At 42.3% G+C, this 20,458-nt stretch overlaps 2 pseudogenes; one reads left to right on the top strand and one right to left on the bottom strand.

The window, feature by feature from the left end:
* Nucleotides 1-3,370: 3,370 nt before the first annotated feature.
* On the bottom strand, nt 3,371-10,678 carry LOC122491032 (annotated as a pseudogene).
* A 660-nt stretch (nt 10,679-11,338) lies between these two features.
* Nucleotides 11,339-19,778, top strand: LOC122491031 (annotated as a pseudogene).
* Nucleotides 19,779-20,458: the final 680 nt, after the last annotated feature.

Here is a 20,458-nt window from a genome sequence, read left to right as displayed (position 1 = left end):
TCTGAGCCATCAGCCCAGAGCCCGACGCGGGGCTCGAACTCACGGACCACGAGATCGTGACCTGGCTGAAGTCGGACGCTTAACCGACTGCGCCACCCAGGCGCCCCAGAAATTTTTTTTTTTAAATAAATAAAATCTTTGAAAAAATGTTGACAGATTTTCTCTTAATGGTGGGATTACAGGGCCATCTGGCTGGCCCAGTCCATAGAGCATTGGATTCTTGATCTCGGAGTCTGAGTTTGAGCCCCACATTGGGGGTAGAGTTTACTTTAAAAACTAAAAAAGAAAAAAAATAAATTTTTTTTACTGTTTATTTATTTTTAATAGACACAGAGACAGAACACGAGTGGGGAAGGGGCAGAGAGAGGGAGACACAGAATCCGAAGCAGGCTCCAGGCTATGAGCTGTCAGCACAGAGCCCGACGTGGGATTTGAACCTGCGAACCGTGAGATCATGACCTGAGACAAAGTCAGACACTCAACCAACTGAGGCATCCAGTCACCCTGAGAAAGAAATGTTTTTTAAATGATGGGATTACAGCTGTTTTTTATATTCTTTGGTACTATCTTATCAATCAGTATTAACTTTTCCTTTTTGAATTTGTTTTTTAAATCACAAAAATAATGTAGACTCATTGTAATATTTTCAAATCACACTGAAAAATATGTATAAGAAGTGGAAGTGTTACTTTACCCAAGGATCAATTCTGTACCCTCCCAAGTTTATAGCCACTGATGAAGGTTGTTGTATGTGTGCACATGCATGCATATATATGTTTAAATAAGGATATATATGTGTATATGTGTATGTATACATATTTAAATATATGATCAGGTTTTTTTCTTCATACTATGTGTTTATTGAAGACTTCAACATCAGCTCTGTCTCATTCTTTTAAATTACTGTTTAGTATTTTACAGCATGACTGTATTGTAATTCGACTAAATGTCCTCATTAATGGATATTTAGGTTATTTCAAACCTTTTGCAATAACAAACTGTACCGCATTCAAGATATTGCATTTACTTCCCTGTACACATGTGTATTTCTTTAGGATCAATTTAGAGAGGTAAAATTTATGGGCCAAAATCTGCCCACTTAGGGTGCCTTGGTGGCTCAGCTGGTTGAATGTCCAGCTCTTGATTTTGGTTCAGGTCATGATCCCACAGTGGTGGGACTGAGCTCTGCGTAGGACTCCACGCTGAGCGTGGAACCCACTTAAGATTCTGTCTCTCTCTCTCTCTCCCTCTGTCCCTCTCCCCTACTTACACACAAGCACTCTCTCTTTCTCCCTAAAAAAAAAAAAAAGAAAAAAAAAGATGACTACTTAAATTCTGGAAAGAAATTGCTAAGCTGCCTTTACCAATTTCTTTTCTGTTCACCAATAAAATAGAGCATCCATTCTTCCATAGCTTGGCCAGTAATGGATATTACTGATGTTTATATTCTTTTAAAAAATATTTATTTATTTATTTATTTATTTATTTATTTATTTATTTATAAGTAAGCTCTACATCCAATGTGGGACTGGAACTCAAGACCCCTAGATCAAGCATTGCATCCTCTACTGACTGAACCAGCCAGGTGCCCCTGACATTTAAATCCTTTCTTCTTTTTTTCAGTTTATTTATTTATTTTGAGAGAGAGAGAGAGAACATGGGAGAGCAGGGGGGGGCAGAGAAAGAGGGACAGAGAGAATCCCAAGCAGGCTCCTCACTGCCAGTGTAGAGCCTGATGTGGCGCTCAAACCCACTAACCATGAGATCAGGACCTGAGCTAAAGAGCCAGACGCTTAACCAACTGAGCCACCTAGCCACCTCTCTTCTTTATTCATTATATATCTTGTGTATTAGTGATTTAGATGCTTATATGCATTTCAAATATATTTTCCTAACTTATCACTCGTCTTACAATCTTCTTTTTTTGTTTTGTGTGAGTGTTTAGTTGCCTACAAGGTTTTAAATTTTATGAGCCTGGGTGACTCAGTCAGGTTAGGCATCGGACTCTTGATCTCAGCTCAGGTCTTGATCTCAGAGTGGTGAGTTCAAGCCCCTTGTTGGGCTCTATGCTGGGTGTGGAGCCTACGTAAAAAAAAAAAAAAAAAAAAAAAGTCAAAATTTTCCTTCATGGTTTCTGGGTTTCATTTTATGCTTGGAAAATGTTTCCATTATAAACTGAGGTTATGGTATTATTTTCATATTTTCCTCTAATAGTTTTATGCTTTTTTTTTTTTTATTTCACAATTTTAAATCTGGGAGCCGCTGGGTGGCTCAGTTGGTTAAGCATTCAGACTATTGATTTTAGCTCAAGTCATGGTGTCCCAGTTCAGGAGTTCAAGCCCTGCCTCTGGCTCTGCACTGACAGCACATAGCCTGCTTGGGATTCTTTCTCTGTCTTTCTCTGCCCCTCCTCTGCTTGCTCATTCTCTCTCTCTCTCTCTCTCTCTCTCTCTCTCTCTCACACACACACACACATACACATGCACACAAATAAACATTATTTATTTATAAATAATAAATAAATATTTATAAATAATAAATACCTGAATGGCTGAGTCCGTAGAACACGTGACTCTTGATCTCAGTGTTGTAAGCTTGAGCCTCACACTGGGTGTAGAGTTTACTTAAAAAAATAATAAAATAAAATGAAATGTTCTTTGCTGTGCTCATGCATTTTCAATTCAAACAATCTTGAGAGTCAGATAAACTTGAGGATGACTATACGATCACTCCAATAGATGTCAAAAAAGCATTTGATGAAATTGGACATCCGCAATATGGAATATTATGCAGTTGTTAACAAAAGAGAGAGTTATTTGTACCTGAATGGAAAGATCTCCAACACAAGTGAACAAAACAATAGAACGATGCATGTCTTATGAATCATTAAAAAAAATTTTTTTTTTGGTAACGTTTATTTATTTTTGAGACAGAGAGAGACAGAGCATGAACAGGGGAGGGTCAGAGACAGGGAGACACAGAATCCGAAACAATCTCAAGGCTCTGAGCTGTCAGCACACAGCCCGACGCGGGGTCGAACTCACGGACCGCGAGATCATGACCTGAGCCAAAGTCGGCCGCTCAACCGACTGAGCCACCCAGGCGCCCCTCTTATGAATCATTTGAAGTAAAAAAAGAAAAGCTCTATACATATACACATGTATATGAAAATATATATGCAAATGACTTTAAAAACATAGATCTGGAGAGAGACACACAGGTCATGGTTTTTGTTTCTGGAGAAGGGAATAGGAGTACAAGGGTGTATTGGATACTGTGGGATGTGATCCACGTGCTTTTCTTTAGGACAAGGCACTTCAGACAGTTGCCAGGAATGTTGTCTGCTGACAGCTTATACAGAGAGCTGCTTTCAGTTGCATGTAGCTGCTTTGCCAATTCTAAGCCCCTCCCTGGTGACAGGTGGCATCCAATGACTAGTAAATATGCAGTACAAACACATGCCCCTTTGCCTTAATTTGGGACAGTTCTGAAGGACCGTCCTAGCTTTAGAGGTCCCCAAGGTATTGCCTAATATCTCTCTCAGGGCTTTCAGGAGCCTCTTCTCCAAATTTTCATTGAGTGCTGGGTTGGAATTCTCGATGTAAGCAGAAAATCTGGCAAATATGTCCAGTCCAGCCGTGTTGGATCCAGGGTTCAGAGCTGCCAGCTTGGGGTACCTGGGAGGGCACAGCGCCACCTCCAAAAACTCCTCAGTCTTGTTGGTGTCTGTGTGCACTTCGGTGCCATATGGCAGGACTGGGAGCTACCCTCCTGGGACATCTTCTGTATTGTTTCACTCAGCCTTTTCGTGTCAACAGTGGTGATGTTGAAGGGGACTCCCTTGAGCCAGAGTACCATGAACAGTCTCTGGGGAAGGCGCAGTTCCCAGTCTTGGCCCCATCACTGCCAGCCTTCGTGAACAATTCGAACTGTGGTTGTTCAGCTGTGGTTGCGACAGGGACCAGGGAGCAGCCAGTGCTGGGGAACTCTAAAATCACCTTTTTGTACCAAAGATGTCTTCAAGAATTCTTTATTGGGCGTCAGCTCCGGACCACCCCACCATCACCCCAAAACTTCATCACTGGTGCCATGTACACCTTTCTTCCCACCCAGTGGTCTCGCTGCCATAGCAAGAGTCATTTCATTTCCACATATTTCCCTGAGTGGGAATCACAGAGTCATGTTTCTGTCTAGCTTGCCGTGGTGCAAAGAACCACATAGAAATGCAAAGACTTCCCATAAAAGTGGATTTTTCACTGTTCTATAAAGACAATTAAAAAATAAAACAAAACAATGCACAGATAAGCAAGAACAAACATTCAGAGAACTGTGACAGCCATTGTGCCAGCCTTGGAGCCAGAGATGAGTTAGCTGTATTCCCTGAAAAAGAAAATTCCTGGAGGAAGTTTGCCTAACATCACAAATCCTCTGAGCCAAAGTACCAGAAGTAAAACCCAGGGTTCTGAGCTCCAAAAAATAAAATAAAATAAAATAAAATAGTCATTTTTTCTTTCTTTCTTTCTCTCTTTCTTTCTTTCTTTCTTTCTTTCTTTCTTTCTTTCTTTCTTTCTTCTTTTGAGGGAGAGAGAGAGAGAGCCCGTGCACAAGAGTGGGAGGAGCAGACGGAGAGGAAGAGAGAGAATCTTAAGAAGGCTCCACCCTGGGCATAGAGCCACACTCAGGGCTCAATCTCACAACTGTGAGATCACGACCTGAGCTGAAATCAAGAGTCAGACGCTTAACTGACTGAGCCACCCAGGTGTCCCAGAAGTCTATTTTCAAATTTCTCTGAGGACTGACCTACAGAAGCTATGGGGAAACACTATTGCACCTTATTTTCACACATCCATGAAATTCCCCTTTCAGTCTGTATCTCAGGTTGGCCAAAGAACAATCAACTACAGTAGGGTGGTTGGAAACTTCCCTCAAAAATGAGGAACTTCAAAATTGAGGAGTCTATGTTTGTTGTTCCAAGACAATTGTGCTTTATTCTGCCCCAAACACAGACAACAACACAAACATTATGCAACCCTACATGCAGAAAATAACAAGTATTGATGAGGAAGTGGAGAAACCGGAAGCTTTGTGTATTGTTGGTAGGAATGTAAAATATTACAGGTGCTGTGGAAAACAGTATGGCAGTTACCACATGATCCAGAAATCCGACTTCCATGGATATACCCCAAAGAGATATTTTCACATTCATGTTTATAGCAGCATTGTTTCCAATAAATAAAATGTAGAAGCAACCCAAGTGTCCATTGATGAATGAATGATAAACAAGCTGGTATGTACATACAATGGAATATTATTAACCTTAAAAAGAAATTCTGTTACATGTTACAACATGGATGAACTTTGGGAACATTATACTATCTGAAATAAGATAGTTGCAAAAAGATAAATACTGTATGATCTCCCTTTTTTCTAAAGTTTATTTTATTTTTTTAGTAATCTCTATACCCAACATGGAGCTCAAACTCAGAACCCTGAGATCAAGAGTCACATGCTCCTCTGAGTGAGCCAGCCAAGTGCCCTGTATAATCCCACTTATATGAGGTATCCAGAATAGTCAAATTTGGGGCATAGGGCTGCTCAGTCAGTGGAGTGTATGACTTTTGACCTTGGAGTTGTAAGTTCGAGCTCCACGTTGGGTGTAGAGATTATATAAAATGACATGACATGAAATGAAATGAAATGGGATGAAATGAAATGAAATAAAATCTTTAAAAAATCACAAAGTAATCAAATTCATAGAAACAGAAAGTTGAATGGTGGTTACCAGGGGGAAGGGAAAATGAGGATTTGCTGTTTCGTGGCTACAGAGTTTCAGTTTTGTAAGATGAAAAAGTTCTGGATTCTGGCTGCACAATAATGTAAATATACTTAATACTCCTGAAATGTACACTTAAAAATGGATAGGATGGTAGATTTTATGTTCTGTGTTTTTTACCGTTGAAAAATACATATATAACACCAAAATTAATATAACATTGTATCTCAACTATACTTCAATAAAAAATAAGTAAAATATTGAGGTGCCTGCATGGCTCAGTTGGTTAAGCGTCCAACTCTTGATTTCAGCTGAGATTATGATCTCACAGTTCGTGTGTTCAAGTCCTGCATCGGGCTCCACGCTGACAGTGCAGAGCCTGCTTGGGATTCTGTCTCTCTCCTTCTCTCTCTGCCTCTCTTGCGTTCTATTTCTCAAAATAAATAAATAAATTTAAAAAAAGAGTGAAGTATTTAAAACACTAAGTGAACAGGTCAAAAAGCAAATTAGATACAATTAAAGAGGAAGTTAATAAACTAGAAGATAGATCTGTAGGAATTATTCAGAATATAATACAGAGAAACAAAGAAATGTTAGGAAAAATGAATGATGCAATGAGAAGGTCTAACATATAGACAACTGGCTTCTAGAATAAAAGCATGGAGAAAATAGAGAAAAGACACTATTCAAAGATAAAGTGCCTGAGAAATTTCCCAGAACTGATGAAAAATATGAATCCTCTGATTCAGAAATTAGAATGAATCCCAGGAATAAATATAAATAAAAAATGTAAATAAATTCACCTTACACTCTTTTTAGGGAAATTGCAGAAGATCAAAGGTAGGGAGATGATGTTAAAAGCATCCAGAGAACAACCAGTGACTGAGTAGGTTAACAGGTAAACAAACATTTTACATCAATATGTGGACTATCCAGAGCTAAAAAAGAAATAAGCTATTAACTCATAAAAAGATATGGAGGAAACTTAAATGCGTATTACTAAGTGAAAGAAGCCAATCTTGAAAAGGCTACAAACATATTGTTTGATTCCAAGTATATGACAGTCTGTAAAAATGCAAAAAAAATTCTGAAAACCATGGAGATGGTGAAAAGATCAGTGGTTGGCAGGTGTTACTGAGGAAGATAGATGAATAGGCGGAGCAGAGGATTTTTAGGGGAGTGAGACTATTCTGTATGATCCTATAATGGTGGATGAATAGCATTATACATTTGTCCAAACTCATAGAATGTACAACACCAAGAGTGAGTCTACTCTGAGTGATAATAATGTTAATATAGGTTCATTGGTTGTAACAAAGGTATCAATGGTCAAGAATACTTGTTTTTTAGAGAGAGATAATTTTTTTTTAACATAATTTATTGTCAAGTTAGCTAACATACAGTGTTATATATACAGTGTGCTCTTGGCTTTGGGAGTAGGTTCCCATGACTCATCACTTGTAAATAACACCCAGTGCTCATCCCAACAAGTGCCCTCCTCAATGCTCATCTTGCAATTTCTCCTTCCCTCTTCCTCTTCCCGCCACCCCACCAATCAACACTCAGTTTGTTAGAGAGAAAGAATCATAAACAGGCTGCATGGTCAGCCCAGAGACTAACACCGGGCTCCATCACATGACCCTGGGTTTATGACCTTAGCCAAAATCAAGAGTCAGATGCTCAACTGACTGGGTCGCCTAGGCACCCCACAAATGTAGCACTCTGGTATAGGATGTTGACAGTCTGTGTTTAGGTGTCAGGGGGTCTTTTAGAATTCTCAGACCCAATGTGTAGGGGTTCACCCCACAAAACACCAGGCAATTCTTGGATACCAGCAGGGTGTCCAAAAATTTAACTCAACTCTAACACTACCGACCCAGAGATAGCATCAGGTTCCATAGGTTAAGAGTTTAGTTGTACAAGATTGCCCCCACCTCCCACTTCAGACACCAGTCACAAGCCCCACACTATCACCTGTGTTTCTGACCTACTAGCTACACACTGGAAATTCCAACAACCTCCTCCTTAGGCTGGATTAATTTACTAAAGCGGCTCACAGAACTCAGGGAAACACTTATGTTTTCTATTAAAGGAAATGATACAGAAAAAGATATGATAAAGGATATGAATCAACGGCCAGATGAAGAGATACATACAGCAAGTTCCCCAAGAAAGGAGCTTCTGTCCCTGTGCAGCTTGGGGCCTGACCTGGTGGTATGTGGAAACATACGGTTCCCTAAGTGTGAAAGCTCTCTGGAATAAAAAGACCAAAAAGCTCTCCTCTTGGGTTTTTATGAAGGTTTCGTTACATAATCATGATTGTCTAAGTCATTGGTCATTGGCTGAATCAACCACTAACTCCTCTCACCTCTGTGAAAGGGGTGGGACTGAAAGTTACAACCGTTTAATCACCTGGTGCGTCCATCTGGCAATCAGATCCCACCCTTGGGTGGGGTCCAAAAGTCACCTTCAATAATAAGACACTCATTTCACTTTTATGTCTCTGAAGCGTTTTCAGAAACTATGGAGGAAGAATACATATATCTGGGAAATATATATTATGAAGACCAAATATATCTGAGAACTATATGGCCAAATACATATTTCTTATAAATCATTATATCATACGAGGTAAATAGGAGCTTTCTGTATTTTCCACTCAATTGTGCTGTGAATCTAAAACTACTCTTAAAAAAAGTCTATTTAGGGGCGCCTGGGTGGCGCAGTCGGTTAAGCGTCAGACTTCAGCCAGGTCACGATCTCGCGGTCCGGGAGTTCCAGCCCCGCGTCAGGCTCTGGGCTGATGGCTCAGAGCCTGGAGCCTGTTTCCGATTCTGTGTCTCCCTCTCTCTCTGCCCCTCCCCCGTTCATGCTCTGTCTCTCTCTGTCCCCAAAATAAATAAACGTTGAAAAAAAAAATTAAAAAAAATAAATAAAATAAAAGACACTTAAGAGATAAGTAATAGGCATAGGTGATTCAGCCTCTTGCAAAAAAAAAAAAAAAGTCTATTTAAAAAAAAAAAACCCAAATGGAAAAAAAAACCCCACCCAAACATCTAGAGAGAGAAAACAAATAATCAACAAAAGAACAATAATTACACTGACAGCAAACATTTCAAAATAAAGCAACAAATTTATTTATTTATTTATTTATTTATTTATTTATTTATTTATTTATGAGAGTGCATGCACAAGCAGGGGAAAGGCAGAGAGAGAGGGGGACAGAGGATCTGAAGTGGGCTCTGCACTGACAGCAGAGAGCCCCATGTGGGGCTCGAACTCATGAACTGTGAGATCATGACCTGAGCAGAAGTTCGACCGTTATCCGACTGAGCTACACAGGAATCCCCTCTGAATTTTCTTTAGTAATCTCTATACCCAACATGTGGCTTGAACCCATGACCCTGAGGTTAAGAGTCGCATGACTTTCTGGGGCGTCTGGGTGGCTCAGTTGGTTAAGCGTGAGACTTTGGCTCAGGTCACGGTCTCACGGTTCGTGGGTTTGAGCCCTGCATCAGACTCTGTGCTGACAGCTGGGAGCCTGGAGCCTGTTTCAGATTCTGTGTCCGTCTCTCTCTGCTCCTCTCCCACTCATGCTCTGTCTTTCTCTCTCTCAAAAATAAATAAATATTAAAAAAAAAAAAAAAAAGCTTGCTTTTCCGACAGCCATCCAGGCACGGTACAACAAATTAAAAAAAAAACCCAAAAACACATAACAAGAAATTTAAGGTTGGTTATTGCTATATAAGGTCTTGCTCTTTTCCCTACTCCCTTTCCCCTACCCTCTGTTTGTTTTCATTAATATGCATGGAAGCTTTTATTTTGTAAATAGGAAAAGGGATAGGCCCAGGTAAAGGGATGAAAAAAGTTTACTGAGAGAGGAAAGGGTGTTTGGTTTTTAATAGTCATATTGCCCTTGTGAGGGAAGGGACCTGGAAAGACCATTAGTGGATTTCCATTTTAGCAGGGGTAAGGCTATTCCTACATTAGTCTCTATGGGTTAGGAGACTGCTGTAGACAGATTTAGTAATGGTGCCCATGTGTATAGGAGCTTAGAAGCTCTAAAGTCTATTTAAATACATTATCTCACTTAGTCTTTGGGAGAGGTGACTCTCCAACTCTGTCAGGCAATGTTAGTCACAGCATTTCTAGATATCTTGCTTAATCTTATACTTCCTGATGTTTACTGGTTGAGATTCTGTAGGCTCCTCTAATTCCAATATTTCTTTTTACTTATGAACAGAGAAAGGCAGGCTAAGGTTTTGAAAATTTTTACTTATATAGCCTGGACCTTTCTCAGGAACTTTGGACTGCTATCTGAATATTACCACTGGAATGTCTAAATAAGCATCTCAAACTTAACATGTCCCCATTGATTTATTTCTTTCAATTTACTTGTCTTGCAGTCTTTCCTATGGCAGAAAATGGCAATACAGAGGCATAGCCTCTTAAAGATGTGTAGGCCAAAAACTTGGAGGCATCCTTCTCTTCTTTTTTTAAAAAAATGATTATTTAGTGGGGGGGGGGGGGAGGGGCAGAGAGAGACAGAGCGAGAGAATCCCAAGCACTGACAGTGCAGAGCCCAACACGGGGCTCCATCTCACAAACTGTGAGATCATGACCTGAGCCAAAATCAAGAGTCGGACACTGACCGACTGAACCACCCAGGTGCCCCTCTCTTCTTAAAAAAAATTTTTTTTTATTTAAGTAAATTCTATGGCCAATGTGGGGCTCAAACTCATGACCCTGAGCTCAAGAGTTGTATGCTCCACAGACTGAGCCAGCCTGGCACCCCATGCATCCTTCCCTTCTTCCTTCACACCTCATGTCCAGTCCATTAGGGAATCCTGTTTGCTCTACCATTCAAAATATATCTACCATCCAACCACTTTTCATTACCTCCATACTGGTCCAAGTTTCCATTATCTTTCACTTGGATCACTGTCAAGCCTTTTTAATAATCCTATGTGGTAGGAGCTCAATAAAGACTTATTTTTTTAATGTTTATTTATTATTTTGAGAGACAGAGTGTGGGTAGGAGAGGGGCAAAGAGAGAGGGAGACACGGAATCCAAAGCAGGCTGCAGGCTCTGAGTGTCAGCACTGAGCCTGATGTGGGGCTCGAACTCACAAACTGAGAGACCATGACCTTAGCCAAAGCCAGTCACTTAATTGACTGAACCACCCAGGCATCCCTAGACTTATTGAATGAATAAATGAAGCAATGTCCAGGTATGTGTTATCATTGGCTCTTGAGACCCCTTGCCATATTTTGGAGAGAGAGTGAAGAAGTAATATTTGGGCAGCAGGTACTGTGAGCCCTCGGAGGAGACAGTTGGGAAAAAATTGAAACAAACATGAAAAATACAGACAAGAGGAGTTAGTGGAATTGGGACTCTGAGTGGGAATCGGCAAAGGGACTCAGGTCACTGAGTGACCCGTCCCTGCTGTTGTGATTGCCCATTCTTTGCCTGTATAGAGACTGGCTGAACACCCTGCTTCCCTCTGCTGACCGGTCCAACATGGGATCCTGTGATGTGATCTCCAAGAAGCCCAAGATGGATGAATGATCTTTGCTGAAGACCAGGTGAAGAGAGTAACCTTCCTTCTCAGCTCTGGGAGTGATGCATCCTGTGGAAGGAGAGAGTTGAATGGAATGGGCAAGCTCCTCCAACTGGGGCTGGAGAAGAAAGGGGAGGAAGTAAGGAAAAAGGCAAGGAAGGAAAGGTGAGGAAGACATATAGTTGTGGCCTGGCCTAGGATCCCTTCTTCTCCTCTGGGGCCACCCCATACCCCTCCTTCTCCCTCTCCCCATAGGAGATCCAGCAGCTGCTTCTAGCGGCTTAGGTCTTTTCCTGCTTTGAGAGTCCTTCCAGAAGCTCGTTGTTCTTTGACCTCTTTTTTTAGTCTTTATTTCAGTGAACACCTAAAGCCCAGTTCCCTCCTCTTGGACACTCAGGAGCTCTTCTCCAGACTGGCTAATGGAGTATGGTTTGGGAAAGTGCCTGGCTGGGTCCCCTCCATGTTGAGTTCAATTTCCTCCTTTGGGTGTGTTTCAGCTTCCAACTGGGATGTTTGCCACAGCAATTGTAACAACCACACTCTGCATGGAGGTTCTTAAAGCTATATAGGCAAACGAAAACCAGAAAGGAATTCTTAAGAAAAGCCAAGTACTTATCAGAATTTCCACTCCCATCAGACCCAGAAGCTCTGTACTAGCCTGCCCATAACTGCTTAGTGAGAATTATTTAACCAGCTTGAATTCTTTCTCTAACCACATCGAAATCCAACATCCCGAGGGAACGGGAAGTCTCCCCCCACCACTACCCTCTCTGCTCTTCCCCAAGCCTTGCCCATCCAGCCAGTACCATTGTTATTCACCCGGCTGCTTGAGAGAAAAACCTAGAAGTTTGTGTTTATTTTTCCTTCTCCCTCACTTCTTATCATTTCCATCAGTAGGGCCTGCTGCCTCTATGGACATCGTGGACAAGTGCAGTGGTCTGCTAACTGGTCTCCCTGCTTCCACGCTTGTCTGCCTACAGACAGCCCTCCTCACAGCGGCCAGAGCCGTCTTTTCAAGGACGAGACAAATCCCCTCTCACTTCGCTCCAAAGACTCCCTCCCACTGCACTTTTGATTCGTTTCTAACTTCTTCCCATGGTGAGCGAGGCTCTGTGCAATGTGGGCTCAGCCGTTCTCTCCAGTCACACGTGTGCTGCTCTCTCCCTCAGCCCCACGGCTGTGTCTGTTCCTTCAGCGTACTAAGCTTGTTCCTGTCTCAGCACCACAGGATTTGTTGTTGGCAATGCTTAAAATACTCCATGAGGATTTCCTCATGGCTGGCTCCTTAGTATTTAGGCCTCAGTCCAGTACTATTGCTCTATAATGAAACCTTCCAAAACTCAGTGGCTTCAAAACAGAAGTCATTTATTTTGCTTATATATCTGTAATTTGGGCTTGGCTTGATGGGAAAGATGCATTTTTGTTCCAAGCAGCATCAGCTGGGGCAAATCACCAGAGAACTGGGGATCTGCTTCTAAGATGGCTTACCCACACGGCGGGCAGCGTGGAAGCCTGGGGGGCCTCGGTTGTTCATGTGGCTTGGTTTCTAGAGAAGTGTCCCAAAAGATTTAGATGGAAGCTGTGTTGTCTTTCACTTTTTTTTCCCTAAGTTTATTTATTTATTTTGAGAGAGGGAGAGAGGCGGAGCTCGAGCATGCACGAGTGGGGGAGGGGCAGAGAGAGGGGGAGGGAGAGAGAATCCCAAGCAGACTCCACAATGTCAGTGCAGAGCCTGACATGGGGCTCGATTTCACAAACCCTCAGATCATGACCTGAGCAAAATCAAGAGTTGGACGCTTAACCAACTGAGCCACCCAGGCGCCCCAGCTGTACTGTCTTTTATGACAGAAGTCACATAGCATCACTTCTGCTGTACTTTATTAGTTGAGCAAGTCAAAAGACCTGTCCAACTTCAAGTGGAGGGAACATGGAAGAGGGAGTTGAAGAGGGAGTGTCAGGGTTTACACAGAATGGAAATAGTGTTCTTCTGGATGATTCTGGGTATCGCTATCTGCCACAGCTACATCCTCAGGGTGGCTTTCACTGACCACCCTGTGTAATTTAGCTCTTCTTCCCCACCCCTAGATAGTCATTCTTTATCACTTCAGCCTCTGCTTCCTTCGTACCTACCACCTACCATCATCTTAAATTATTTTGTCTTTTTATTTATTTGCTCACTTTCAGCCTTACACAAGAATATAAATCCTTTGAGAGCAAGAGCCTTGCATGAAGGGAGGCCAGATGGGAGGCTGATGCACTGAGCCCTGGCAGTTGTGGTCAGAGAGGTGATGGCTGTTTAGAGATATGTAAGGTTGGAGATGTTGGTCTTTGGAGACTGACTGACTATTGGGGATGAGGAGAGAAAGGAGGACACTGGGTTACCGGTCCGTGTCAGATGGAGAAAGGGCTCAGCACTGAGGGAGTGCACAGCTCAGGATTCCCTGGCAGAGGCCATGCTGAGACCTGAACTTCTGGAAGGGTAAAAGGGTGTTATATGTGTGGGGAGGCTGGCTAGATGCACCCTGAACCCATTTCCTCTTTTCTCCAAGCTTCCAGCCACTTTCCCAACCCTCCTGCAGTTAGATGGGGGTCAAGTGAAATTATGGTCAAAGAAATGCCAGTGGAAGCTGATGGGTACCACTTTCTCAGGTGACCTATTAGAAGCCACCACGCAAGATTCTGCTCGTCCCCTTTCTCTTCCTTATAGGAGGTGTGTTAGTGATGGCAGCATCACAGATGGGGTAGGCCTGGTCTCCTGAACGACTTTGTGGAGGAGAGAACCACTCCCTCACAGCCTTTTTTATTTTATGATGCAACATTTTTGAAGAGACAAGGGCAGTTCTACGGTGTCCCCACATTCCGGATTTATCTCGATGTTTCTTCGTGTTGTTATTTAACTTCTTCCTCTATTCTTTGTATTTCCTGCCAACTGAAAGTCAGCTCTACAGCTTGATTAGATTCAGGTTAACTTTTCTGGTGAGAAATATTTCAAAGATAATGTACTTTAACATTGCCTCCTATCAGGAGGGACATCAGTGTTAGGTTGTTCTACCTCTGGCGATGTTATGTTTGAAGACTGAGTTTAGATGGTGGTTGCTAGATTTCTCCATTGTAGACACTTCCCCTTTTTGCATTCAGTATGTAAACTGTGAGGTAACGCTTGGTCACCATTCTAACATCCTGTTACTGAACAACATTTCATTTAATCTTTTTAGCATCTGTTGTGGTTTCTTCCCTCAGTTGTTTATATTTACTATTTTTCTAGCATTTTTCAGCAATTTACTATGTGCTGGGCATTCTTTTATGGTTCTATCTGTATTTTCTTTATCTCTTTCTCACTCTCTCTTTTTCTTCCTTCCTTCCTTCCTTTCTTTTTTCCTTCCTTCCTCTCCTTCCTTCCTTCCTTTTTTTCCTTCCTTTCTTTTCTCCTTCCTTCCTTCCTTCCCTTTTTTTCCCTTCCTTCCTTCCTTCCTTCCTTCCTTCCTTCCTTCCTTTCTTTTCTCCTTCCTGCATTCCTTCCCATCTTCCTTCCTCTCCTTCCTTCCTTTCTTTTTTCCTTCCTTCCTCTCCTTCCTTCCTTCCTTTTTTTCCTTCCTTTCTTTTCTCCTTCCTTCCTTCCTTCCCTTTTTTTCCCTTCCTTCCTTCCTTCCTTCCTTTTCTCCTTCCTGCATTCCTTCCCATCTTCCTTCCTCTCCTTCCTTCCTTTCTTTTTTCCTTCCTTCCTTCCTCTCCTTCCTTCCTTCCCATCTTCCTTCCTTTCCTTCCTTCCTCTCCTTCCTTCCTTCCTTTCCTTCCTTCCTTCCTTCCTTCCTTCCTTCCTTCCTTCCTTCCTTCCTTATCTCTACACCCAGTGTGGGACTTGAACTCACCACTCTGAGATTAAGAGTTGCATGCCCTGCCAATTGAGCCAGCAAGGTGCCCCTATATTTTCTTTTCTAATTTCACAATAGAGATAATGAGAAAAATTTATTTTATAAGTGAGGAAACTGAAATGGAGAAGGTGTGTTAGCTTTCCACTGCTACTATAATAAAACACCACAAGCTATGTGACTTAAAACAATAGAAATTTATCTTAGAATACTTGAGGTCAGAGGTTTGAAACAGGTCTCACTGGACTGAAATTAAGGTGTAAGTGAGGCTGCTTTCCTCTGGAAGTCTTTAAGGAAAAATCTGTTTCCTTGCAGCTTTTATTTTTCTATTTTATTATTATTTTTTAAAGTTAATTTATCAGAGAGAGAGAGAGAGAGAGTAAAGTGCAAGTGAGGGAGGGGCAGAGAGAGAGGGAGAGAGAGAGAATCCCAAGCAGGCTCTGTGCACTGTCAGCACAAAGCCGGATGCAGGGCTTGAACTCTTGAACCATGAGATCATGATCTGAGCCAAAGTAGGACACTTAACAGACTGAGCCACCCAGGCGCCCTTTCCTTGCAGTTTTTAGAGGCTGCCTGCATCCCTTGGCTCATGGTTCCCTTCCAACTTTTTTTTGCTTTGGTCTTTTATTTATTTATTATTATTATTATTATTATTATTATTATTTTAAGTTTATCCATTTTGAGATGGGGGGAGGGTAGACAAAGAATTCCAAGCAGGCTGTGCATTGTCAGTGTAAAGCCCAATACAGGGCTTGAACTCAAGAGCCGGAGGTTCAATGGACTGAGCCACCCAGGCACCCTCTCCCTTCCGACTTTAAAGCCAGCATTGGTGGACTGAGTTCTCATACATTATCACTTCGATCTTGCTTCTATTGTCACATCTCTTTTTCTCTGGGGACTTCATCCACTTTTAAGGACCTTTGTGATCCCATTGGGCCTACCCCAGGAAACCCAGGACAATCTCCTTATCTTAAGGTCAGTTCTTTAGTCCCTTTAATTCCATCTGCAACTTTAATTCTCCTTCGCTATGTAACCTAACATATTCTCAGGTTCTGGGGATTAGGACATGGACATCTTTAGAGACAACATTATTGTGCTGACCACAGAAGCTAAGTAACTTGTCTTGATCATACAGCAAGATAGTGGCAGAGCTGGGATTTGGGCTCTGGCAGCCTGGTTCCAGAGCCCACATTTTGAATCCCTATGCTATGCTTTCTCTAAAAATGTACTAAGTTGTGGGGTTGGGATAGTTTATTATGACTTGCATAAAACATCCCTTCAGACTTCCTCTTCTTCTGATTTCATAAAGTATCATGAAATTCTCTATTACAGTTTGGCTTCCCACGCTATGCTAGAGTGTCTAGATCCAGAGTCTGGAACTTAGACTCAAATTTCAGCTAGACCACTTACTTGCTATATGATCTGGGAAGATTATTAAATTTCTCCATGCCTTAGTTTCCATAATGTAATGTGTAGTGAAAAAATAGTATTTCCCCTATAAGGATGATTTTTTTTTTTAACTAAAATGATTATATACAACTGCTCTGTGTTAGTCAGGATTTCATTCTTTCTGTATATTTCTAAGGGATCACCTGGCCAGATTGGCTTTCTGGATCTCATTTTTCATCCACAATCACCAAGTAAAGGAGTCACTTGGAACAATCTTGCTACAAAGAACACAAAACTTCAGTGGAAAACAATTGACCTATTATAGTGACCACTAGAGCTGGTATAAGGATCCATTGATAAATTTTTCTAGAGCAAATACCACAATAAACTTGATCCCTTTTTAAAAAATGCTGTTAACTTTTACAAAATTTTTTTTTTAGAATATTGACATTTTGGCAGTATTTGTGTTTTATTGTCTTTTCAGAAACTTTAAATGGATTTTGATTTTTACCTAATGTCCTTTTTCTGATTCAGGATCCCATTCAAGATACCATATTGCTGTGCGTTATCTCCTTGGGCTCTTCTTGGCTATGAGAGTTTCTCAGACTTTCCTTGGATTTGATGGTCTTGACAATTTTGAGGAGCACTAGTCCCTTTTGTACCATGCTCTTCTATTGGAATTTCTCCAATGTTTCTCTCATGGTTAGCTTGACATTATAGGTTTCAGGGAAGACAACCACAGAGAAAAAGACCCATGTTCATTATATCATATCAAGGTACACACCATCAGTATGAGTTATCATTGTTGATACTGACATTAATCCCCTGGCTGAGGTGGTCAGGTTTCTCCACGGTCAAAGTACTCTTTTTCCCTCTTTCCATACTGTTCTCATTAGAAAGAAGTCACTATGTCCAACATACACATAAAGGAGGAGTAGGGAGTTATGTTCAGGTTCCTTCAGGGGGTGTATTAATTTCTAGGGTTGAGTAACAAACTAACACAAACTAGGTGGCTTAAAATGACAGAAATTTATTCTCTCACAGTTCTGGGGGCTGGAAGTCTGAAATCAAGGTGTCAGCAAGGCCATGTTCTCTCTGAAGTTTCTAAATGTTTATTTATTTATTTTTGAGAGAGAGAGAGAGCACACACGCGCCTGGGTGAGTGGGGGAGGGGCAGAGAGAGACACACACACAGAATCTGAAGCAGGCTCCAGGCTCTGAGCTGTCAGTACAGAGCCCAACATGGGGCTCAAACCCACCAACTGTGAGATCATGACCTGATCTGAAGTCGGATGCCCAACCAACTGAGCTATCTAGGCGCCCCATCTCTCTGAAGTTTCTAGAGAAGTTCATCTATGCCCCCTCCTAGCTTCTGGTGCTGCTGGCAAACCTTGGGTTTCCTTGGTTTGTTATGTAACACTCCAGTGTGCCTGCCCCCACTGGCACCAGGTGTTCTTCCCCTGTTGTCTTTGTCTGTGTCCCTCTGTTATAAGAATACCAATTATATTGGATGGGGGCCCACCCTAGTGATCTCATCTTAACTTGATCCCATCTGCGAAGACTTTCCAAGTAAAGTCACAGTCACAAGTACTGCGGTTTAGGACTTTAACATAAATTATTTGGAATTCTTCTGCATAGGAGATTTATCACTTCTCCCCTATTCGTTCATTTATTTAATCATTTGTTTACATCAGTATGAGTTAACACTTTGCTATATTTATTTATTAACTCCAGAAGTCATTTTGGGGTTTTCTACATAGATAATCATGTCACCTGTAACTCCTTCCCAATCTGCATATCTTTTTTTTTTTTTTTTCTTTTTCTTTTAAGTAAGCTCTAAGCCCATTATGGGACATGAACTCACAGCCCTGGGATCAGGAGTGGCATGCCCTACTACTGACTAAGCCACCAGGTGCCCCCCCCCCCCCCCCCCCGTCTGCATATCTTTTTTTTCCTTTTCTTGTCTTATTGTAGTAACTAGGACTCCTAGCACAAGGTTGATTAAGAGGGGTGAGAGAACGGGGCACCTGGGTAGCTCAGTCAGTTAAGGGACTGACTCTTGATTTGGGCTCAGGTTGTGATCTCATGGTTCGTGAGTTTGAGCCCCACATCTGCCTCTGCGCTGACAGTGGGGAGCCTGCTTGAGTTTCTCTTTCTCCCTCTCTCTCTGCCCCTCCCCCACTCATGCTGTCTCTCTCAAAAGTAAATAAATAAACATTTGGAAAAAAAAAAGAGGGGTGAGAGAACGACCATGTGCCTCACCCTACCCAGCGACAACAGCTCAGCAGAGTGTATCTGAGTGTAGAAGGGCAGGCTCCCGGAGAGGGAGTCTGTGGGACCAGGGAGAATGGATTTACATATGAAGAATATCAGAACACTGCAAAATGGCCCCTGTACCACACCAAACACTGGCCTCAAGTGGCAGCGATCTGTGGTCCTGGGTTAGGAGGTCTGGCCAATCAGTAGATTCGGGTCTAGATCTTCACTAGAGTGAGATACCAAACTTTCCCCAAAGCACAGTGCCAGCCAAACACCCATGTGTCTGCATTCCTGAATGGCAGATCCTGAGTGATGATGCAGGCGGGTTCCACAGGGATGAAGTCGACCTGCTCTCAAAGGTGACAATCCCAGTGAGGGTTTTCTGCCTTCCGGGTGTGGACACCCTGGTGATCACTGATGCAGCTCCAAGTTTGAGGTTGGAGACATCATGCTGATCTGTCATCACATCAACCTACCTGGTTTCTGTGGTTCAAGCCCTCTCAGAAGGCCCAATGATGACAGGTTTGGAACTTGTTTCCCTGTCATGTCTGAGGCCTATGACCGGGATGTGAGGCAGAAGGCTCACGGTGCCTGGAAACAAATGGGGGGGCAGAGAAAGCTTCAGCAAGGCACGTATGTGATGGTGGTGGGCCCCACCTACGAGACTGTGGCCTCACCTGCTGCAGAAGCTGGATGGGGGCAGATGCTGTCGGCATGAGCACAGTACCAGAAGTTCTAGCTGCAAAACGCCATGGACTTTGAGCCTTTGGCTTCTCCCTCAACACTAAGGAAGTCATCCTGGATTATGAAAGCCAGGAGACAATCACGAGGAAAGTACTAGAGGCCGGGAAACAAGCTGTGCAGAAATTGGAACAGCTTGTCTCTATTCTTATGGTTGGTACTCCACTGCCTGGCAATGCCAGTTAACCAGTCCTGGAGTGGCCTCTCCCTAATGGGATCCAAGTAGGTACCTCCTACTTTGGCCCCTTGCTGGGGTCACACGCCTCAGCCACTAAGTAGGAGGAGAAAGGAGAGCAAGATTCCTTCCTTCACCGTCCCCTTTCCTCCCACCAGACCCTTCTACGCTGGCTCCTCTTTGCTCAGTTGTCACAAAGCTGTTTTCACCCCCTGTTCTTCCCCGAGAGCTAGAGCCCAAGCCCTACCACACACAGCTGGGTGTATGCCCTGGGTGTGGCTTGGGCCGTCAAACTTGACACGGTAGCTGCTGCTGTCTTTTTGAGATAATGTTTTCACATTCTCGGAGACTCAGTTCTGCCTCCTCCCAACCACTAGAGACCACATAAGGGCCAGTCCAGTCCAGTCCAATACCTCTTGGACTTTAATACTTTAATACTATCATAAACAAATAAATAAATAAATAAATTTATATATATTTCTCCTACTACTTTATATATATATATGTGGCTTATTTATTTATTTATATAAATTATATATATTTCTCCTACTACTTTATATACATATATAACATATATATATATATGACTTATTTATTTATTTTTGAGAGACAGTGAGAGAGGGAGTCAGTGAGAAAGGTGGACAGAGGATCTGAAGCAGACTTTGTGCTGACAGCAGAGAGCCCTATGTGG

The sequence above is a fragment of the Prionailurus bengalensis genome, chromosome C2, assembly GCF_016509475.1.
Source record: "Prionailurus bengalensis isolate Pbe53 chromosome C2, Fcat_Pben_1.1_paternal_pri, whole genome shotgun sequence".
Classification (NCBI taxonomy): Eukaryota; Metazoa; Chordata; class Mammalia; order Carnivora; family Felidae; genus Prionailurus; species Prionailurus bengalensis.
Note: the sequence above shows the minus strand (reverse complement) of the source record. Positions and strands in the feature narration are given on the sequence as shown.